The sequence below is a fragment of the Corapipo altera genome, unplaced genomic scaffold (genome assembly GCF_003945725.1).
Source record: "Corapipo altera isolate COAL_440 unplaced genomic scaffold, ASM394572v1 69, whole genome shotgun sequence".
Lineage (NCBI taxonomy): Eukaryota > Metazoa > Chordata > Aves > Passeriformes > Pipridae > Corapipo > Corapipo altera.
In genome coordinates, this window is record NW_020884908.1 from 1,358,465 (window position 1) to 1,382,391 (window position 23,927).

A 23,927-nucleotide genomic window follows, 5' to 3' on the forward strand; every position below is an offset into this window, starting at 1 on the left:
CCCATTTGCTGCCCTAAGTCCACACACAAGTTGGAAACATTTTGGTGGAAGCAAAGCTTCATCTCCCAGATTCTGTCAGTTCAGGAAAGAGGACATTGCTGCCTGCAAAAAGAGACAGTCTTCAGAAAGTGCTAGGAAACCTCTGGCAGTGGTGTGTGACTATAATCCATCTGATATCTGTCAGGGCTCCTTTGTCTGAGCTTCTGCAGAAGCTCATTTTCAGATCTCTGCTCTTCAAGGTGTCCTGGGTAATTTCTGTGTATAAACCAAACCATTAAATAAATAAGTAAATCCTATCTTCTCAGTACCCTCAGGTCACATTTTGCATTAGGGGCTGTTCCTTAGATTTCTTTTACTTCTGAATGCTCTCACTTCTACATACCATGTGATATAAATAATACTGCTGGGAATCTGAGAGCTGCAGCTTTTTATGGCCACACTGCGATATTATGCTCTGAATTCACGTTACTAATTTTGCTGCTTGTGGCTCACATCTGGCCCACCTTTCCGTGTGGCCATCCTGTCCTGTTCCACCATCAGCTGCTCTGGGACTGCTGCATGTGCAATGCACCTGCAATCATTCAACCTGAAAGTGTGGGGGAAGGTAGCCAGCAAAACATATGAGTAAGATTTTTTGCAAGCATATTTGAGTCATTTGTCAGGAGTTGCTTGTTTCCATGGGAATTAGTGAGTGAGAGAAGACATAGGTGAATCTTATTCCTTGCTTTAGCCTCAAGTCTGGCTGCATCAACCTGCAGGACCTATAATTTAGACCCAGGGGTGACTGAGAGAGCTCATTTTCCTTTTTAATTATTATTGCAGTGAATAGATGGTGACCTGTCATGGGAGGAGAAGAACTGTGTGCCTACTGGTTAGAATAGCTCGACACTGCAGCCCAAACTTCCTCGTGTGGCTGTAAATATGCCAGGCCTGCCTTTGTGACAAACTACAAATGCTCTCAGACTTTTGAGAAGCCTGGGGAGAAGATTCCAGATCCTAAGGAAGAACAATTCATCTCTTTTCCCATCCCCCTGTACACACATACACCATCCCCTTGTCTCTTTTTAGGTCATTTATAATCAGCAGTCATGGAGCACTGGCCTCATTAGTGATATAGCCATTCCTTCAGTGCTTCAGAAATAATCATTTAGAAAAAATGCACGGTTTTCTTCCCTTGAGAGCCTGTGAGTGATGAATTTATTTCAGTCTGGCTGCCTTGGCTGTCTTGCTCAGCCTTATCTCCATATTTATTTCAACAAATAATGTACTATGGGAACAACAAAACAGAGTCTGTGACACAGACAGAATAGGCTGGGCAGGGAGGGGTTAACCAGGGAGATGGCATTGGAAAGCTGGGGCTCAGGGGGAGAGTTTTTTATTCAGAGTCATATTTTAATGTATATACTTTCTGAGTGTTTGTGTTTGTAGAGGTTTAGAAGCCCTGGGATTTGGACATTGATTTATTCATAGGACACCATTTAGAGAACACACATTGTCCCCTGAGTGGTCCCAGCCACTGACCTTTCTCCTGAAGGGACCATCCCTTTTGTAATGGCGGACAGGTGATTAACTTTCTATGCCAGCTAATGACTGGGGTCTCTCACCAGCAAGCACCAGTAATTGTGACTGGCCTGGAGGGCTGGTGTACTGGGACCCATGTCCTCACCCAACAGGCGGTCAGCAGCCCTGTGGCAACGAGGGTCCAGCTGCATATTGCTCCACCTCCAGGAATCAGCACTTGCAGCTACTGTCAACCAGGGTTATGGAGGGACTTAAACTCGTGATTTTTATTCTGCCAGTGACCATTTCAGTAATTGAGTGTTTCTCTCCGGAAGCCGAACATCCAAGGTCAGTGGCGAAGGACTGGGAGGCAGAGCTCCCATCTCTTCCTCCCAGTGCTTCTTCAGACACCCTGGGCAACCCAGCTGTGCCACCACTTCCCAGTGTGCACATCACAGTTAAACACAGCCCTTTCCTCCAAGCTACCACAGTCACACTGGGTTTATTTGAATAACATTAAACACTCTGAATTCCTTGAAATTATCCTTTCTAAGGATTGACTTTCCCCAGTGGGTAAGCTCTTCTCATTAGACCACTTAGCACCCCTGCTCTGCCCTGCTGCTGGGCAAATAAATCTAAGTGTATGGCATCGCTTCATGCCATGTGGTTGCAAGCACAAGTCAGCTCTGCATGTCACGTGTTGTATTTGAAGTCTGGCTTTATGGGTACTTATGAAAAGGAAGGCTGAGCCTATCCTCTGCCAAAATATAGCCCCCCTTCCCCTTTCCTCCCACTTGGGACATGCGAGCTCATGTGTGAAGTGGTTTTTCTGCTGAGGCTTGTGCCTGCGTTTCATTTATTCCCTGGGATGGCTTTTCTGAAGCATCTGGAACTCGTCACTTTTGTGTGCAGCTGTAAAGTACTTGTAATTTGCCTTGCTCTCTGTTTTCCAAAGTGGTTCCTATTCAGATTTACTTACAGGTAGCATTTGTGCACAGAAGACCCAGCATTTGATTGCAGAGATCCAAGCACTTACGCACGTAGCAGCCCTGTTGTATAGTTTGTGTACGTGCACACATATTCTTAATGCCTTTTCCAGGTTTTGTTTTCCTTAGTGAACACGGCATTCATTTGCCTAAAACTCATCCCCTGTTGGCTTGTTAATTAGTAGATATTCCCAAAGTTTTCTTTGCTCCTCTATCCCTTTTATACTGAAATTTCAAAGGCCCAAGCTAACCAGTTCTCTACCAGTGTAACCATGAGAGGTGATGGACTAATATTTTAAAGCCAGTTCAAATGCTGCTTGTGTCAACCTTCAAATTTAGAGACAAAAATCCTCTTCCAGTCTTTTCCATTAAGACAAAATAATTCCTTAATTCTTTTCAGCTGTTTTCTTTGTCCATTGCTGTCTAATCACCTTGGTAGCAGGACTATAACCAGGTAATGGAGGAATAAGCAGCAGTTGGCTTGCTGTCTTCTTCCCTAAGAAAAATCAGTGCATACATCTGCCCTACTTTAGGGATAAGCATCAACAGCTCAGGAAATCTGGGGGGTGGTGGTATAAGCAGGAAGGCTCATAACAGTGCCATCTCTCTGTGAACAGGGAGAGTTCTCAGGGGAGGAATTTAGCACTTTGTTCTTTCCAGCTGCTGGTTGGGAATGCTTTCAGCTTTTGCAAAGTCATACCTCCCTTGCCTTAGAAGAATTTACCTAAGAGGAAGCATAGAGCCATATCTTTGAAACACTGTGCTGGTCACCTTCATTTTACAGGTGGGGAAAATGTCTTAAAACGACTTTCATATCAGGCAGCAATTGGGGGAGAAGGGACGGATTCTGAAAGGGAGCAGGTAGCTTTCATTTTGCTGTATCGGCCTCAAGGATATCTCTGCTTTCTGACAGAGAAACTCCTAAAAGTCTCAAAGATATTTTTTTCATCTTTATTGAAGTGCTGGAAGCTTTGCATTTACAGAACAGATGTCCTTTGTTACAAATTTTTCATTCCTTATTGAAATAGATATGAGGAAGAATTCATACCACACAAACTCAGAGGGAAGCAGCATTTTAAATGGAATGATTAAAAACCTTGCCTTATCCCATTGCTTCATTTTTCACTTGTGACTTTTGTGATGTCACCCATTTGCTCTACTCCAGTTGCTGTAGCTTTTGCTGGAGAAGAGAAATTCACCTTGGGTGTCCCTATTCAATGTGAAAAGGTAAGTGAAAAAGAAAATAGAGGGGGAATATCTCTTTTAATCTTTTCAGATCAGAATGAACTCAGGATCAATTCTGGGCCTGCACCTGATATGCTTTCTTGATGCTCATTAAGTTGAACTTGTGATAACCTACTGTAAAAGATTTAGGCTTCAGACACAAGAGCAGGCTAAGACTCTGTGCAGACCATCAGTCCCAGCTGAATGATCAGAAGTGATGGGTCAATACATACAACAAAACCATGGCTGAAACCAAGTTCATCATTAAGGAAGTATGGGGAGGAAGTCCCCCTGTGCAGGCAGGGAATGAAGAGCATAATTGAGGTTGCTGGATCTTACACCTAACACGTTAGCCAACTGAAGCACAGTTTACACCAAAAGGTTGTAAGCATCAGTGAACTATATGGTTGCTCGTGATATTAATTTACTTCAAATCCTTCCTGTAAGCGCTTTGTAGAGTTACACACTGTGAGCTTCTTTTTCTGTTAATCTTTTCTTTTGTGAGGCTGAGTTTACTGCTGGTGAGGAAAGGCAGCCTGATGTCCATGGAAAATGAAATCCTGTATTTATCCATGGACTAAGAGCCAGCTGTTCCAGCAGTGGAACCCACTGCAAGATTGAATTCAGCTCACTCAGCCCTCTCCTTCCCCTTGGTTTGCCTTCTCTGATTGCCTGTTGTGCAGTGAAATTGGTAAAATGGATGTATCATCCATTCTAAATTAGACTGACACCGCTCAGTTGGCCCGATGCCTTTCAATAGCCTTTCAGGTTTTGTCAAGTACAGTGAGACTGAGCCACTTGCTTTAAACCTATCAGTCAAAGCAGGTGTTTGGGAGGAGCAGTGCTTTACCTCTGAGATTCACAAACTGTGGTACATGCTAACCAGTAGCAGAGCTCAAAGATGTAGGGGTTTCTGCACCTACCCATAGAGAAACCCTTCAAAACCCTGGCCAGTCATCCTATCCATTACAAGAAAACCCACACAAAAAATCTAAGGTTCTGCTGCCACCCAGGAGAGGCAGGAAGACACCACTCTTCCAGCACCCTCATGTCCAGTAGAAGGCCCCCAGATGGAGCTGCCCACGCAGAGCACAAGGTGAGCTGTAGGATCCCTGCTTGACCACAAACAGTTTTGGGCACAGGTTGCTGCCAGAGTCAGACACTGTGTGTCACAAGAGAGGTGACTGTGAGTTCTGGCCTTAAGAAGTGTTGAAGCCTTTGCCAGAAAAGGAAGATTAAAGCAGAATCAACAGAATGCAGACCAAAAGTTGGAGGACGTGGTGAATGTTTTAATGAAACATACATTAAATTTTCCAGTTACTTTTACTCCCAACACTAGGTCCTGATCCTTTTTTACCCCTGTTATATTAGTTTGTCTACAGCTACTGAGGCCAGTTTTAAAGCTGGGGCAAAACCATCAGGCTAACACTACTTTTCCTGATGCTTCAGCCTCAGGTGGTTTTGCTTTAGGCTGTGAACACAAACCAGCCTCTAATGCTTCCCTTTTTTTTGCATCTGTTCATGTCCCATGTAAGTGAACTTAGATTAATTGTAGTTTTCTTCCCCTCTAGATCTGACCATCTTGAATGGCCGTAACACCTGCAGGTTATGGTTCACTCAGGGATTCAGATGGATTAATATCTTCTTCTAGCCCACAGCCAAATGCAAGAAGAAATCCCATCCCAAAGCATCCTATTGCTGCTGCAATACTGGGTTTAAACCTCATCAGATTTCCACAGATTTGGCTTGTGGATGATATGAGCAATCCTCCTTACTCTCCTTCCTTGTACACTTAGTTTTGCTGATATTCTGGGAGTGAGTAGTTCATCACACTGAGCAAATCCACAAGGTATGATTGCATTAATAGGAAAGTGATTTCCACCAAAAATCATGGAACAAAAGCAGCGTTCCTCAGTTACTGAACTGCTCAGTTGGCATCGAGCAACCAGGTTCTTTTTCTAGTCTGTGCCCCACTCTTAACCCCACAGCCATTTTTTAATTGCGTCTTTAAGAGTTTAACTGGCCACTTCACCCCCCCAGCCCAATTTATCAGAGCCATCAAACCATGGAATTTTGCAGAAGTCTGTGCAGCAGGATTGTGGCTGAACATGGGATCAGAAGTCACCAACTAATAGCTGGTGGATAGGGTTGCTGCCATGAGAGCTCTGCACTAGCAACAAGCAAAGCCAGTATTCCCCCAACAGAAGTTACTGTCAAATCTTTGCAGCCTTTGGCTCATCTGATGTTTAACCCAGCTTTACTGAAAAGTTTGCAGATTTCCTGACAGACTTACTAGGATCAGGATTTAACCCTTGTTAGCTGGTACAATGCAGAATGCCATACCTTGGCTTATATTCTCTAGGCATGGGAATAAGATTTACCTTGTGTTACGTGACTCAGGGGCTGGCAGTCATGCGTGAATGCAGAGTGCATTTTGTTACACATAGAAAAGTTGAGGTGAGATTCATTTTCTTGCAGTGTCTTTCAGTTTTCTAAAAATCTGTGGGAGGTGGTGGCAGATAAGTCCTTGGTTTTAATTCCTCTAAGTCTAAAATTAAATGTATGTAGAGGGGAATAGCCTCTAACAGAGCTGTGGGACCAGCAGGTAGGGATGATGTAAACAGCGATGTCTGAAATGCTGTAGAAATCCACACGGGGATGAAAATCTGGTGTGTAATTCCTGCTGCTGGCACCATCTCGCTCCCCGTACACGTGCAAAGATGGGGAGTGAGGAGCTTCGGGTTAGAGCAGGGATTGCAGCCCTGCATCAAAATGGCAGTGCTTTGTTAGGGCCTTTCTTCCCCAGTGCCCTTTCCCGGCTGACACCAAACGGGCAGGAGAGACGCGGTGTGTTTTCTTGGTGCTCCGCCTGTGCCGTTCTCCCATCCTCCCCCCCCCATCCTCCCCCCTCCCCTATTCCTCTGCACTCCTCTTACTCCCACTGCCCACATCGAACATGTACAGATTTTACGGTTCACTGGAGAATAAGTGGCTGTCATTTCACAGATGGGCCAGGATGTAATTAGCCACAATGCATCGAAGTAATGGAACAGATGTCTCTTTGTAAACTGAGTTTGCTGTTGCACACTCTGTGTGTGTGACCTGCCGACTGCTCCGGGCGATTCCTCCTGGCCCCCTCACCCCCTCCCCTCTCTCTGTTGCCGAGCCAAGGGCTTAGCTCACATCAAGTGTTTGTGTGTTTGCGGGTTTGTTTTTTTCTCTTTCTCATGCACTTGTCTCTCCTGCTGTAAGGCCACTGATTATGTGACGGATTGTTAGCAAGCAGAACCTGCATTTATCGATGGAGTCATTCAAAATAGAAAAGGTGATACCCCTCTTATGAGATAATAGGCAGTTTCAAGTTGCTCTTATTACCCGATGATAATACACCAGTAAAATCATAAATTACTGTTATGATGCCCAGCCTTCTTTCTTCTTTTTTCTTCTTTCTTTAACTGAAAATAAAATAGCTGCTCTCCCTGAGCCCTCAAATTAGTATTTATATTTTAGATAAGAGAGGGGCTGTTGAAGTGATTACAATATGATAATGCACACAAGCTGAAAACAAACACTGCAGAAAGGTGCCTGTCTGGCTCATCTAGGAACTGCAATCCAACCACCAATCCAAACATAAAAGGGGCAAAACCAGAGCCTGACTTCCACATTCTCATTTTGTAGAGCAACCTTGTCTCTGCCAGGTACAGAAAATGGATAACTTTAATTTAATCTAGTGAAAGGTGTCTCTGCCCATGGTGGGTTGGAACGAGATTATATTTAAGGTCTCTTTCAACCCAAACCATTCCATGATTCTACAATTCATAGAATTTTCTCCCTTAATATTCTTGAGACATATTTTCAGACTACATCTATGCAGGTTTTCCATTCCTTTAGTTCATCATATCCATGCAGCTCCTGAGCCCTGTACATCTTAACGCTGGCAGCTCTCCAGCTGTGCTGCTTTAGCTGTTTCTGCTGAGGGTTTCCTGCAGGTGTTCCACACCACAGCAGGGGGCAAAGGGATCAACTGGAGCAGGCTGGCTCTTGGCTCTGTTTACAGCTCAGCCAGGCTATGGAGGAGCTAAACACCATGACCAGGCACCAGCTACTAGTGACAGAAACCTAATGGTGACACGAACAGGAAGGGCATTTAAAGAAAATACACAGTTTTGTTCTCAATGCTTCTGGGTGTTTTCATTTTTTGTGTCTCAGAATTCTCATAGTGAAATCATATAGGCAGTCCCTCTGTGTGTGTCTGTGTGTACTTGTGTACATTTATGGTTTATTTTCATACAAATTTCCTGAAGAGCTGCATTGTTTCCCAAGGGCTGTTCTGATGACAAGGTTCTTATTAGTTCCCTTAGTTTTGACCCGGCAAGCTTAACTTCAGATTGCACATCTTCTGAGTGTTAACAGTGGTGAGATACATTCACAAGTGATGGCAAAAAGCAGGTATTATGTGTAGGGAGGAACAAGTTTTTACCTCGAGCAAAAATGATAAGGAGGCTAAGCAGCATGATGATGGAGTGCAGAGTGTAAATACGCTGGATATGTTAAACCTAGAGAACAGTATCATAACCCAGAATAATCCCCTGTGGCTGTGGACAAGGTATGGACCTGCTGCCATCTTCAGCCCATGGTTGATTAAAAATTTTAAAGGACCCAAGCATTTGGGGTTGGTCTGCAGCTTCATGTATACCTCTTAAAAGAGCTATAGTGAAACATGAGAGAAAAATAATAACCCAGCTGGTGCCAGCCTTCAAAAGCAAATCACTCATGCACTGTGTTTCTCTACCCTACCACATGCTCATAAAGCTATTTTCACTCGTGTGGACACATGAGCTGAGCAGTTCCCATGCTGGCTTGACAGTCACAGAATCACAGAATATTCTGAGGGACCTGCAAGGATCATCAAGTCTGACCCATGAGTGAATGGCCCCTACGGGGACCAAACCCAGAACCATAAGCTGGGAAACACAGAATCTATCAGCCCCTCAAACACCCATTGTGGGGGCACCAGAGCTTTTTCAGTGGTCTTTCAGGTCATCTGGGTATGTGCACAGAATTGGCAGTGTTGGAGAAGTCTTCTGAGGCATATCAGACTGGCAGCAAATTTTACAAACATAATAATGTGGATTCCTTTGGGTCAAAGACCATACTGTGATGCATGAGAAGTAGCTTGTAGCACAAGAATGTGCATTTCCACTGGAAAAAAATAAAGCAAATTATGCTATGGAGTTGAGAGTGTGGCTTTTAGTTTCCACTGATGGTTTAAGCAGTGGGTATTTTGTGAGACAAGGAATATGGGATTTTGACACTGTTTGTAACCTTCATCTCTTGATTGAAATGGTGGTTGAAAGTGGCATCAGGAAGAGAAGTGGTTGCTGAGACTCTTTGCTAAACATGGGTTCTCCATGGAAGAGACCCAGTGATTCCCAGGACTCCCTAGCACTTACAGTGCAGCGTATTTTATAACCTCTAGTGTCATTGTAAAATTCCACAGACCTATTTAATATGTTACCATTCTTGTATACAGGACTTAGGAAACTCAGGGACAAGGACAGCTCTGGGCAGCTAAACTGAAAGCCACTGCTTGGGATCTGGGATCCCAGCAAACTTGGGAGACCAGCAGGAGACACCTACGACTGCTTTTGGTCCAGGGCTGTTGGAAGGGTGCCAGTCCCAGCGGGGATTACTTCTGAGGTCTTTTTGGACAAAACCAAAATAAGGCATTTGATTCAATTTCACTTGTGGCACTGCCCACGTCCAAGCTGGTCTCCGCAGGTGACTCGCTGACTGTCAACACGTTGGTTTGGTTGTGCTGCTATTTCTGGTCAGGGCTTATTCCTGCGTAGCAATTAGGCAGCCGAGAGGAAGGCACAAGAGTGCAGCTCAGGCCTGTGACCTCGCTAAACTGGCTGACCCAAAGCTCTGCAAACAGGATTGAGCACGAGGGTGTCACTCTTCAGCTGAGCCGTGCATGTCTGCGGCACATTTCCGCTAAGTGGTGTCAGGGCTGGTTCCCTGCAAAACTCATGTACCCTAGGGAGGACATCCCTGAGCTTCCAGCTTCTCCTTTTGAGTTTCTTTGTCTTGTTTGGTTTGGTGTTTTTTTTCCTTTTGATACTCAAATCCACATGTTTATCTCCCCTGCATTGATGGAAATTACTCTTGACCCACGTTAATGAGAGAGAAAAAAAGTTGTCATTTGTTATGATTTTTCACATTTGTTTTTAAAAAAAGGTCCTGTGGATTCCTTGGGTTTCAGTCAACATTGTGGTCTGCATGGTTGGTCTCTGATAAGGCTGATACTTGCCCGGTATTTTTGGCTGGTTTCATCTGGTCCCTGCCTTTCAAGAGACAAAACTTAGGGTTTCTTAAGTCTTTCCAATACAGTAGCATTGCAAAGCAGGTACAGTAGATTGATTGAGCTTTTCCTTTGCCTTGTGTCAGAAGAACCAAGCGTAGTGCTGCAAATGCAGGATGGTGTCACTTTAGGGAGAAAGAGGGAGTTTCTCTTTGGGCCTAAATGAAGGCAGTCTCTGGCAGCTTAAACTCAGTGGCTTGTCAGTCCCTCAGCAGCAGCAGTTGCACAACACTTGGGAAGATACTGTACAGCAGCAAGTGCTTATAACAAAGAACTATCTCTACCAAATTCTTTTAAAAGAATATACAGTTTATTTGACAAGAATTATTTTTTTACTGTGTAAACAATAGCTTTCTTGCTTCCAAAGCCCTTTCTCAGGCAAAGTTTCCCCTGACTCAGCAGAAGGAAGACTAAGTTGAAACCCTGAAAACAGCTATCACAGAATGGTTTGCACTGGAAGAAACCCTAAAGATCATCTAATTCCAATCCCCCTGCAACTGGCAGGGGCACTTTCCACTAAACCAGGTTGCTCAGTGCCTCGTCTAACCTGGCCTTGAACACTTCTAGGGGTGGGGCAGCCACAGCTTCTCTGGACAACCTGTTCAAGTCCCTCACCACCCTCACAGGAATGAATTTGTTCCTAATATCGAATCTAACCTTACCCTCTGTCAGTTTGAATCTGAACTCTGGAGGCTTTATGCCAAAGCAAAGGTCCTGCTTGTGGTGCTGTGCTGCAGGGATAAGGGTGTGAGTGCCAGGAGAAGGCAGCCCAGAAACCAGCCGAGTGCCCAGGCAGGCATGGAAGAGGCCTGTGTTGGCAGGGAAGATGATTGCTGGGCACAGGATAATGGTTAATCAGGACAATCATTCAAGAACATGCATTTCTCTCTCTCTCTCTCTTCACATCTGACTGGTTATCTATTGCTTCTCTTTACTGCAGTCTGCTTGTAGGGCTTCATAGCTTTTGAAGGTATAAGAATAGGACTTTTTTTTTTTCCCTCCTTTTTTTTTTCCTTTGCCTTGAAGTTATCATCTATATTTAGGTCAGTGACACGATGAAAGATGTTTATGTGTTTTTACCTAAAGCTGGAAATTGCCTTTCCGGATATCACTGAATGGAAAAAAAAAGCTAATGGAGCCTTGTTGTGCTTTCATTGCTTTTGCAGTGGTGTTCTTGTTTTAGTGCTATGGCACGCAAAACATCCTTCCCCACCGCATGGCTCTCGGCTTTCAGCTCCCTCTGCATCCTCTGCTGGCTCCCCTGCATGGAGTGGACTTGGAGAAGGGCAAGGGGAAGGTCACTCAGAGTTGTTTTATTCTCCAGCTACCTGGAGCAGGCATCACCAGCTCTGCCCTATCAAGTAGAAAATGTGGCACTGATAAATCCTGTCCGCTAAGGAGCCGAGCCTTTTTAATATGCAAGTGCTCAGTCAAAGAAAGTAAACAGACATCTCCTTCTGCTGGGAATTACTAGACAAATGTCTCCCTCCCCTTACCCTCCTTCCTTCCTCCTCCCTTCCATTTAAGTGTAGGAAATTCTGCTTGCTTTATTTGATAAAGAGGAGGAGGGGAAAGGACATGTACTGAATCATGGTTAAGCTGCTGTCTTCTACCTCAAGACCTTTCAGTCTAGATGTGCTTCATTAGTTTGATAAGCAGACACCAAAAAGGGGGAGGGGTGTGGGGTTTGCATGAGGGGATCTGCCTAGGGGCTGCCCGGAGGTTTAAGAAGATGAACTGCTAATGATGTTGAAGCTGTACCTTTTTGGGACCTTGGCTCCTGGAGGAAAAACGGGCCCTTTTCACTAATTGTGTTGTGCTCAGTAGTGTGATGGAAAGGATCTCACAGGGGAGCGAAACAGAATGAATATCGGCTGGGCTCTTCCCCTGAGCAGCCCCCACTCTACTCCTCCCCCAGCCCAACTCTCCTCTCTTCAGTGAGGTATCTGGCATGAGGTAATCCTAAATATCAGGAGATAACATTAAGAAAAGAGATCAATTTGGCAGGTCATTTATTTGGACAGTCTGGTGTGAGACTTGCGAACTGAACATAGATTTTTAACGAATGTTGTCCAAATTGGCAGTGCAACTGTTTTGATGAATAGCTACCAGAAAGACTGTGAACCTTGGATCTGGCCCTGTGCATGTTTAAACAGAGGATCTGAGGACTTTCAAATGCTCCTTGCTCTAATCCTGTGCCAGCCCCTTTCCTCTCTGACAGACACGTCTCGAAGCAGATAACTGTATCTCCCCGGTGCAGCAAGGTGGGCAGGTTTTCACCTGAGGTGCTGTTGCATGTTCCCAGGTGTGTCTGTTTTCTTTTCAGCAGCTGGATGCTGCCCCAGTTAAGAAGGTAAAGTGCAGGTGTGCTTGTGTGGAGCACCCAGGCTCTCCATGGCTTGGATTTTTTCCTTTCTCCTGCACCAGTGTTACCCCAGCCCCATGAAGTCTGGTGTTAAACTGAGTTCTCTGTGAGTTTTGGGGTGAGAGTGACTGCTGGTGGACAGGCTGTGCCAAGCTGTGCCTGGAAGCCCGTTTCCAGACTCCTGCCAAATGCCACCCCTACAAACCCCTTGTTATCTGGGCACCTTCTCCCCTGGGCAAATAAGCCAAAGGCAGCTGGAGATGCTGGTTGGAACTTTGCTTTCTCAAACACCAGTGGGCAAAACATGCCAGAACCATGCAGGTCATGGGCCTCTAGGTTCAAAAGGGACCTTTTTAACCTAAGCATAGCGTCACCTTAAAATTGTATATCCCTGCCACAATCAAGGGCTGGTTAGTCAGCAACAGGTGGGAATCACTTGAAAAGTCGTTCGGCAAAGGAGACATGGGTAGAACTTCAGGAGGCAGCTGGATACCCAGGGAACTGTCCGAAATGGGAGATCTCTCCACTGTCAAGGAAAAAACCCATGATAATGTAGTGTCTCTGGAGCAGCTCAGGAGTGGGCAGTAGGTTTAAAGCAAAAGGATGTTTTGGTTTTCTTTTGGTTTGTTTGTTTTTCTGCACAGCATCTACTTAATGTCCGAATTCCCTGCTGCATGCTGTTGCAGAGATTGTGTCTAAAAGGAATCCTATAAATGCACAAAGGAGAGGTTTGCAGTTGAGAGCAAGAGTGCTAGATCGACACAGTCACCAGCACAGGATGCTGTTAATCCCCTGATTGCTGGATGCTGGGAGAGATGCCAGGGCATGCTCGCTGCACATCCGTCCTTCTTCCTGTTACACTTTCCCTAAGCATTTGTGGCTGGCTGCTGTCAGAGATGGGATACTGGGCTAACAAAACCTTTCAGTTACGTTATTACATTATGCTGACAGGACAAGGGTGGAATGAACACGTGGACTGGGACATGGTGGGATAACCTGCGCAGCCCAGGCTGTGGAGCAGAGCTTTATGGAGCTGCTGCTGGTCATAAGCACTTCCATACGTGACTTCCTCAGCATCCCTTTGAAGGCGATGGTCAAAGGAGGAGTGCTGGCAGACAGTGCAATAAATGCTAATGTTATATGTGTTGTAAACCACTTCACAGAGAGAGGTAAACATTTCCCAGGAATTGGTGTGGTGAGGCCAAGAGACAGACTGTTTGAAGTTATGACCAGCTGCATCTCTTCCTTTCTTTGCAGAGACAACTTTACGCAGTGGGTGACACAGACAACCAAAAGCAAAGCTTATTTGAGAGTTTTTGCCTGCCTTCCACCCTCTTGCCTCCTGCCTCAGCCCCATGCCTGTCCTCTGACGCTGAGAGAGGGACCCTCCCATGGAAACCTCTCATTCTGTAGTTCTCAGTCCTCCCTCTCACTTAGCATATGTTGTATATGCACCTCTGCCATGACCAAAATCCCTGTTTTGTCAGCTCACAGGAGCAGAGATGGGTGCAGGGAGGGAGTGGGATCACCCCCACTCATGGGGGGATGCAAAGCAGTCTATTCCTGTAGAGAAAACATGCATCACACAGGGTGGGGGAGAGGGGACTGTGCCTTGGTCCCTGTAATTATACCCATCTGTTACTTCCCTATCTCTGCCACCACTGCTGAAACACACAAAGAATCACAATTGTGATTTAAGCCCCTGGAGAATACAATGGCTACATTTGAACAAGCCGAGCTGGCCTCCAGTGCCCCGCTTTCACTGCCCCAGTGCTGCCTGTTGGGCTGGGCAGGGCCACTCTGGTACCAAGCAATCTCCTCCCGCTCTCCCTCATTATTAACTCACTGCCTTTTTGTTGTTTCTGCTGCTGTTGTCACATTGGTGTGGAGGGGACAATGTCAGAGCTGTTCTTCCTTTCCCTATCAAAGTGACTGTTTAAGGAGTTCAGTGCCTTCCACATTAATGGGACTGGTAAACTGGTTTTGCATTGCAGTTGCTCTTGTTTTCTGTGCCCTCTTGTCATTGCTGTTGACTCATCAGGCTGAAGTGTCTGAGCTTAATTGAAGCAGTAACAATGCAATCAACATTTCTCTCTATTTTTATCCGCATCTCCTCCTCCCCTCTGGTTTTTCTGCTCCTTGACATGCTATTTCTGGGGCTGAGAGCTTGGCAGCCTTTCCAAGGGTTGCACTGGGAGGGAACTGAGCCACAAAAGGAGTAAACCCACCAAAAGTAAAGGGGTTTTTTCTTTCTCTGAGTGATGCTGGACTCCCTGCTTTACACTCATCCTCACTGTGCCTTGTCACCTCCCTCTGTCATCCTTTCTGCAGCATGAAGGCCTGGGCAGAGGGAAGTAATTCTACAGCAGGACTGTATGGATGCACCTAATTAGCATAAAATTAACATAACCCTCTTTGTTTAACAGAGTACCCAGCTTTCCTTTATGCAAGTGATGTGACCAGGGGCAGGGAGGAGTGACTGGTCTTGGTGCAATCTTTGTAAGAGATCAGTGGTGAGGATGCTAGCTTGGTCTTTGAATGCCAAAGCATTCACCCTGACTTCAGGAGAAGAGAGCATTCTGCCAGCTGCAGGCTTAGTGGCAACTGTTCTGCAGCAGATGACTGACGCTCATGGTTTCAAACACAGGTCTCTGGTGTTAGCTGTGTATAAGTAGCCTGATTTGTCAGGGATGCGAGTCCTGGGAGCAGTAATATCTTTATCAGTCGGAGATGTTAAGACCTTGGAAAAATTCACCACTTTTCCTCAGGTGCTTAATTACAGGCTCTGAGATGTGACTACTCTTGTGTTCATTTGGAGGGCTGGGATTTGGGCACTGCTGATGAGTGTACCACTTGGACCAGGATAACACTGCTCCCAGCAACTCCCATGGCCAACCAAAGGGCCTGGTGTGGCGAGTGTATTTACTGAGAGTGCCATGAGGGACAGACCCACAGCAGCCAACTTCCCCTGGCTTCTTACATTGATTTTATTCTGCTCTTCCCTCTACAAGTGCAAAGAACATCCTGACTGTGATAGCCTTTATTTCTCCCCAGCAACAGCAGAAGAAGATGCATCTGCGTGTCATCCGGTGTGCCATCCAGCTGTGGCTGCACTGTTCCTTACTGTACCACTGGGAAGCTAGAGAAGCCAGCAGAGCTGAGTCAGGGACTTGACAAAGGCATGCTGCCTCTTTGCAGAGAGGCTGTGTTCTCTTTTGCTTTCTTAGTCCTTTTCCCATATCACTTCTCCAGTGCCGGGGTTGCCCAGGGACAGGCAGAAAGCCTATCACTGGGAGAAGGAAGCTAGGGTATGGGAGCTGGAAGCTCTTAAGTCTCTGTTAACATGCCCACTTAGGGGAAAATTAGTGAGGGGAGGCAGGAAGGAGTAAGTAAGAAAATGTGGCCACTTTTTAGTAAATGAAGTGGCATCTTTTGAATGCAGTTTGCGTGGGCAGAGTAGCAAGAAACACATGTAGCTTAAAGGGTTTGCATTCCAAAGGATGCCAGCTGGCTTTAAAATGTTTCTTCTTCTGTAATCGGTTAGGGTTACTATTGTTGATGGCAAAACCTAAAATGTCAAGAGGAGAAAGTATGAGGAGAACCAGTGTTTTTAATTTTACTCCTTTCTAATGTCTTGGTGCACAGAGAAGCACACATGTGTTGTTGGTGCCCGAATTTTTTTCCATGTAGTTTTTCGTCCCCCCAAAGGCACGTTTAGCTCTTCTGCAAAGTGATGACAGGCAGAGAATCATGTAAAAGTATGAAAATGTAAATAGAAAAAAACAAAAGTGAGAGCAGGCAGCTGGGTAGGTGAATTTATTGAAAATACTTCATCTTGTGTCTGGGAAATGCCTGGATTTCAGGTTGACAGAGTCCTTTGCCATGAGACACGCCTCTCCTTTGTGTGAACCATACCACCCTGCATCCTCTTTCTGTCACCTTTTTAGCGTTGTTATTGGACTGCTCATCTCTGTTTTGTAATCCTATTCACTTTTTTTAATACAAAATTAACATACTCTTCTCCTCCCCACTCCCACCCTGCGGTACAGAGAAAGACTGCTGCTTTGTATTAAACCTAGAATTGTTTTTAAGGCAATACATGCACATCTAGACCTCTCAGCACTGATGCTGTGATCTCTGCTGGCATCTTCAATAATTTTATGTCCTTGTGTTAGACTTTGCCTCACAAATATATATACAAAGCCCAAATTGTGTTATCTAGAGAACAAATGCTTTCAAATCTGTTCAAAGGGTGTGTGAGAACCAGCCACTGAAGCGAAGGAAGGCAAGAGGCAGCTGACTTTGTTAAATGCTTGTTAATACCTCTAGCTGTTGGCAGTGCCTGAAGTTGTAATCAGCTCTGTCTGTGTGTCTGTCTCTGCCTTCTGCTTTTGCATGTGCCTTTGTCGGCACATTTTTGGGCTGAGTTGTCTGTAGCTGCATGCCTGCTGGCGTGTCTCTCGCGTGTGCGCCGCCCTTCGGCGTGTGTTCTCTCCATAGAGGATCTGCTCCGGTGTGCCCCAGCATGTCTGCCTGTGTGGGGTCTCTCCGGCTCAGCCGGCGTGCCAGCATCCGCCCCCTTCCCCGTGCGCTCCCGAATTTCACGTGTGGATCTCCCCGCGGGTCTGCCCGTCTGCCTGCGCGCATCTCTCTCCCCGTGAATCCGTGTGCCTCGGTGTATCTGCACGCCTGGACATGGGATGGGATGTGGGAGGCTTTGTTTGTGGTGGGGCTGGTAACATTTTAAGATGAATTCAGTGACTGTGCTCGTGTTGAGATGAAGGCTCCGTCGTTTCCCTCTGTCAGCCTAACAGACACTTGTACCAAGGAGGAAAAGCTGTTGCCTTGGTGGCTTCAGTGAAGTGAAATAAAATGCTGTTTCGAGTCGGTGGGAGTGGGGATCATTCACAGATGTCAGCTCCTTAAAAATGGCCTCACTTAAAACGTATATGGAGAGAAGAAATTGGATTTTTCTCCTACAGGAGGGGCTTGTACCCTTGCATGGTGTCAGATTTCTCCCCCCCCCCCCCCCCAGATCCAGGCAGAATGCTGTGCTCTGAAGGGAAGGTCTTTAAAAACAAAACAAAAGGCAGCTGTCAATTTAATCCAAGCTCCCTGATAAAATTCCAGCAGAGTTCCTTTTTTCAGAGATGAAATAAGAACCCTGGCAGGCCCTCTTGACTGGCCACATAAATCATTTGTGGTAATTGCTCTGAGAAAGACAAGTGCTTTTTAGGTGCAGGGAGTGGGGAAGGCGCCCACAGCCACTGCACAGCACCCCAGGTACCCCAGGTTGTGGGGACCACCTGCCCCGGGCCTGAGGGCAGCTACCTGCAGCAGGGATGGGTGCTGCAAGCCCAAGGGGAGAATGTGCTGCAGAGGATGAATAATAGGGTTTCCTGTCGCCTTCCCTTTGTTGTTGGTCCTGCTTTTAATTGCCCTAGAGGGATTAGAAGTCAGACGGTGGGGGAGAATTTGAGGGGGGGGGATGAATTTGGCAAAGCGGGAGCTGAGAAGGAGGAGAGGGGGAGGGAAGGATGAAGGCTCAGGGAAGGTGGAGGGAATGAGATGGAGGTGAGATGAAGAAGGAAGAGATTGATTTAAGTGACTAGCATTTAGTGCAGCGGCGGCACAATTTCAATTAGCTAATATCTCCTTGGGTTGGAGCATGACTCTGCATGCTCCTTGTCACTCCGATTAGGAGTGGAATGGCCATAAAAAGCAGAGTGCCGGGCTCCTGGTGTCAGCCTGACGGCTGCAGCAGTGCAGGAGGACAACTGCTCCGGGAAGCCGCAAAGCTGCAATTGCGCTTTCCCTGGGCAGTCATAAAAGATGGTGATAATAAAATAACAGGGATCTGAAGCAGCACTACAGGAGCAGCCACCAGCCGCAAACTCCATGAAGAGGGCATTGCTTCATTCACCCCTTCGCTTTCAGGGTAGAAGCAGTGGGGTGCAGTTGTTATTGTATTTAGTATAAATCCGTAACTGCTGCTTCAAAATGAGCTTTTCTGAACCTCTTGTCAGAGTCCACTGGCCTGAGTAGTTTTGGGGACATAGCTGCAACTAAGAATAAATATGTAAATTACATATAAAATAGAATCAGTACGTATGAACGAGGGAACTAAAGGTGAGGGGCACAAGGAGCAGAGTGGGAGCCTGGAGTCTGGCTTGTGTTCTTGTTCTGCCACTGGGCCATTCTGGACCAGGTTCCTCTCCTCTGACCCACAGTCCTTCAGAACCCAGCTGGAGCAGCCTCTGCAGCCTGGGTTATGTGGGGGATACATGAGCTGGGCAGCAGAGCTGCATGCTGGCATGAGAGCCACTGTTGTGGGACCAGCAACATGCTGGCTCTCAGCATCTCTGTGTGCTGCTGGCTCTCTGTGTTTGCCTGTGCCTGCTGCCTTGCTGGTGAGTATTGCTGTTCATCAGCAACAGCTATTAGTTTTGTAATACAGTCTGTGCCATTTGATTCTGTGGCATCCACTTATTCCACTGGTCTCCACAGGGGAAGCCCACTTCCATGTCCAGTGGAGCACCACAGCTGATATGGCCTCTTTTCCTTGCTGCAAACAAGCTGCTCTGCTGGCGTGTCAGACATCTCCTTCCGTTCCTTCTTTGTGGGCATGGAGCCCAGCTGCTGAGCATGTTTCAGCCTCTCTCTGAGCAGGGCCCTAAGAGAAAGACTGAGGAACAAAGGAGTGCAGCCAGCGTGGTTGACTGGCAGCTGGAGTCAGTGTCCCGGACAAGTTGCTTGTACCATTTCCAGCACAGTTTCTGGGCTGAGAAGAGGGGAAAAAATGTGTGCCCACCATGCAGTCTCCTGCTGTTGGCTCCCAGGTTCCAAAACTGCCAGGCTCTGGGCATGGCATTCAGATCCAGCAGCATCCTTCCCTTTTCATGTTGCCACTCCCATGCTCTACAGGCACTCTTCTCTCTCTTTAAGAGCACACAAGCATTTGCAACAGTGACGAGAAAATAGTTGATGGGCTTACCTGAGGGTGGGAATGAGTTAAGGTGTATGAGAGAACAACTGCAAAGAGATGGTACATGGACTTACACACGTATGTACCACACACATGTATGTACGTGACAGTGTCTCTATTAAAACAGACTGTGACCTGTGGAGTCCCTCAGTGACCTTCCCTCCTTCTTGGGGCCCTGGCCTGTAGATGTGTGTGAGTTAACATGCAGCAGTGGAGGAGGTTGCTGTGCCTGGCTGTCATCCGTCCCTGATCCCGAAGTAGCTGCCCTTGGAGCGAGAGCCGCTTAATCATTTTTGAATCAGCTCCTGAACTGCCATAGCTCACAGCCCAGCACATTAAGGTGAACTGGCACAGACTGCAGTTTGCCTTAATGGACTGCAGCCATTCAGGAGAGGCTTTACCAGCAGCAAAGCTCTCCCTACCACACAGGTAGCCTGCTGTGGAAGTGCAGTGGGACGGACACAGCCCCAGCTTCATTCGTCAGTGCTTGAGAGCTGACTGACAGAGGGAAGATGAGGGAGTTTTCGTGCTGCAGGGGAACTCAAGGATTTCAGCCTGCTTCCCACACACACTGGGCCAAGCTTGGGTAGCCCTCCTGGCCCAGTCCCCCTCTGTGGTCAGCAGTAGGTGTGCCAACAGCACCAGTTAGTGATGGGGGGGTTGTCCTCTTAATTGCTGGAAAGGAAGCACTTGATTTCCCTTTTAGGAAAACTGGGATATGAAGAGGTAAAGGGCCAAGGGTGAGGAAGAAGGTAGGGATAAAGACCTCTGCATCCTGCTCTCTCTCTAGTATCACACTTCTTGCTTTCTTAAACCCTCTAGTTCATCCTAATCAGCTCTGCATGAAAAGTATCTACTGCCTTGCAGATACAACACTTAGTTTCCTGTTCCATTTTTTCTCTCAGTTACCTATATTTTTCCCTTTCTGTTCTTACCACTTTTGAAAAACATACTAAACTACATTTCCTGCTGTTTAAAAATGAACCAGAATTAAAAAGCACCTTGCCTTTGAGGGGAAGCTGTTAAGAATCATAAAGTGTTATTAAAATATCTGCATCCGTACCCTGTTTTACAGTGGGGCTTAGTTCTAAGGAAGCTGCTGACTTGGTGGAAAAAATGGCAGTTCCCATGTGGAGTGATAGGGGAAGGATGATTTCCTGCACTGAAGCACTTGTGATGGAAGTGATGAAGCCCTTGTGTCGCTCAGTGAGGACTGTCATCTCGAGAGCCGCACTCCCACACTGCAGAGTGGTTGATTGATCTTGTGGGCTGGCACAGGCGAGCAGCCCCCGTGCAGGAAAGGGAAGGTGAGCTGTCCCTGCCTCACTGAGTGCCACACTGTGCCATTTGGTCACTGGCATCCCTCGACCCTCACCAGCTCTGACTGATGGTACGGGAGTGGTTCCAATTTCACTGGGAAAGAGACAGAGGGTGAGGGACCATGGGAGTCCCCAGTCGGAGGGGAAAGGAGGATGGCCTGGAGATCCCCCATGAGACCCAGATTGCTGAAACTGGTGTGTTCCAGGTACCTCCCAGAGAGTTAAGTGAGTAGTCCTTTGTGAACACAGCTGTGGGAAACCTTGGCTAAAAGTACAGAAGAATCTTCATCTCTGTTACAGTCAAATGTGTGGTCATCTCCATTAACTGATTGATTGTGGCCCCTTGAAGTGCTTCTGAAAAGTTGTTTCATTACCTGCTTGATTTTAAAATAATCTGCTTTGTATCTTCCTGTAGAGTTTACTAGGGCTCCAGTTGGCACATGGCTCAGCTGGAGCTGTTTTGAGGAACACATTTATTTCTACTCAGCCAGCTGAAATGTCTACCTCTCTGCCATCTTTTCAGGTGAAACATTCAGAGATGTTCTCTAAACCTGAGCCCTAAAAGATTCACAACGGCTTGTAGGATCCCATAGGGTACTTAGATACCTCGTGCTGATTTTAAAAGCAGCTGCCAACATGCAAGTCAATGCAGTGATACAAAGGTGAGCAAGTGTATGCTCCTGGGCCAAAGCTGGAACCTGCCCACAGAGAATAGGATAGGACTTTCTTCAGCAAAAGCTGTCTCCTTTTGTATATACAAGCTCTACAGGTGAGTCCCAGTTGCAGTGGGAGCCCTCTCTTATTTTTCCTGGGCAGCACAGGAGGTGGAACTGAGGGGAAACATAACTACAGGCAACCTCATATGTGCTCGAGGTCACACAGAAACATTGTACTGGCATTAACCCAAACCACAGTCCTGTTTTTAACCTCTGCTGTGTAAAATGCATAATCCAGGGTTATCTTTTACTTAAATGTAAGCAATTGCTAAGCTAAGTTTCCAGCTGTGAATACAGCTTACCCTGTGACTGCAGCTCTTGGATGCTGACAGATGTGTGTGTTACCAGCTGACACTTGGAGAGCCAGATTGATTGGCTCAAATAGAAATTCAGAGATTTATTTGAAGGGTTGTGTAGGATCTTCAGAGCATCTCCTCCATTCAGGCTGTCAGTTCTGTCTTATAAGCACATCTGAAAGGTGACTGTATAGGTTCTGTTTAGATGCAACACAGCAGAATTACAGTTTATTCCAACTTTTTTACAGATATAGTAAATAAAGTATAAGGTTTGTTTCAGTTCCTTGTATAAGGTTATCTGTAAGCTACAGATCTGAGAACTGCTGGGTTAGTTCAGGATAATATGCTACCACATCTAGCCCCTCCTCTGAGGCTGTGAGAGGTATTAAAGCAGAAAGCCACAGAATCTAACCAGCATTTTAGCATTACGTATTTCATTCTGTTTTCACTGGAATGTCTTTTTAATGACAATACAGAAATCTCTGCAAGGTGTACTTCCACCTATATCTCCCTACTCAGGTCTCATACATTTGTACTCAGGAGGTACATCCGCTTTGTTCTCCCTAACTTGGATCAAGCAGATTTTATTTGAGCACATCTCTGGCTGTGTTATACCTTATACCTGAATGATCACGAATTGAATTCCCAATTAGCTTGCCTTTTGCAACTAAAATCCTGTTGATTTCAACAGTGTAGCCTGGTTTAAAATACACAGTGAAACTGCTCTCCCCATACATCCCAGAGGAACCTTGTAATCTTATTAGATGCACCTGCTGCCATTTTATTTTAACCTCTCAGTTTTTCCCTGCAGCATAATGAATTCAATATTCATCTGCCACAGAAAGCCTTCCCAAATGTGCTTTGCCATCACTTTGAGAAGGAACAGCCCTGCCTCCAAAGAGCTGCTGGCAGCACCTCCACCCTCTGCTGCCCAGCCTGGAGCATCTGGGGATCACCTCCACCTTCTGCAGGTGCCAGCAGATCTTCCCGTGGGTGCTCGCAGGAGCATCCCTGGTGCGTGCCCCAGCCCCAGAGGGGTACTGCAGGTTTTTAAGCAGAGTTGCGTGGCCCTCACAGTCTGCAGAAACTTGGCTCTACATCTTTTCTTGTGACTGTTAAATCAGTAATGAAGCAGGATAGAAAGTGGTTTTGTAGCTTCTGGGATATCAGGCCTCTTCACTGCTGGCTTCACAGCTGTTACTTCTAATCAACTGGGCAGGCACCATAGAAATGTCAATTCTAATAAACAGTCTTTCATTTCAAATTCGGTTTAGGTTTTACTGGTGGAGAGGGGGCACCGCTGACCTTGCGATGTCCCGTGTCAGAGCTGCTCACTGAATACACGTAGCTTCCTCCCTCGCTGCCCTCCTGTGTGCATACTGCTGGAAATGGTGAGGGGGACATTAAGGACCTGACAGTGACCAGCCTGAGCCCACAGCCCTGGCATCCCGTCCTGGACCATGGGCATGAGCCAGTGCCTCAGGATAAATGTGAGAGCGTGAGAGGGCTGTGGAGCTTTCCCCGAGAGACTCTCTGAGCTTTCAGTGGTCTGCATCTCAGGGACTTTGAGAACCACCAGCCATGTCTCTGTGTTTAATTAGAGGTGTTTAATTAGCAGTGGCTCCATTTGGATCACACACTGCTCTGAGCCTGGACCGTGCCAAACTTGATAAGTACTGCAGAGCAGCCATTTAAAAGTCTGGGAATAAATAAATGGCAGAGCCTCAGCATCTTGGCTTGAATCCCTGCTAGGAGCCTGACGAGCTGGGCTGAGCCCTGGGGTCTTGCCTTTAGGGCTCAGGTTCCTCTCTACAGCTCCCTGCCTGTGCTGGACCATGAGCTGCCCCCAGTACTGCTCTCCTGCCATGAGGCTTCACTTCTCACCTCCTTTCCCCTCACCACTTCTCCTGCCATCCATGGCAGCCATGTACCCCACCATCACTATCTCTAGCCAGGTCATGTCCATCCCGTTCCACCCCCTCGCCCTGTTAGCAAGAAAACCATGGGCACCCCTGAACATTTGTATTGCTCTTTGTTGGCCTTTTACTAGGTCCAGGAAAACTCCCAGGTGTTACCAGAGGCTTGGGGACAGTAGCTTCTTGCAGGTGCCATTTTTTTATCCAAGATATGTGGGTTGAGGGAAGAAAAAGGAGATGAAGAATACTGATTTTT

At 46.5% G+C, this 23,927-nt stretch overlaps 1 protein-coding gene across 1 annotated transcript in view; it reads left to right on the forward strand.

The window, feature by feature from the left end:
* Positions 1–23,927, forward strand: part of MAML3 (mastermind like transcriptional coactivator 3) — a 102,965-nt gene that overhangs the window by 28,721 nt on the left and 50,317 nt on the right. The window lies entirely within an intron of this gene.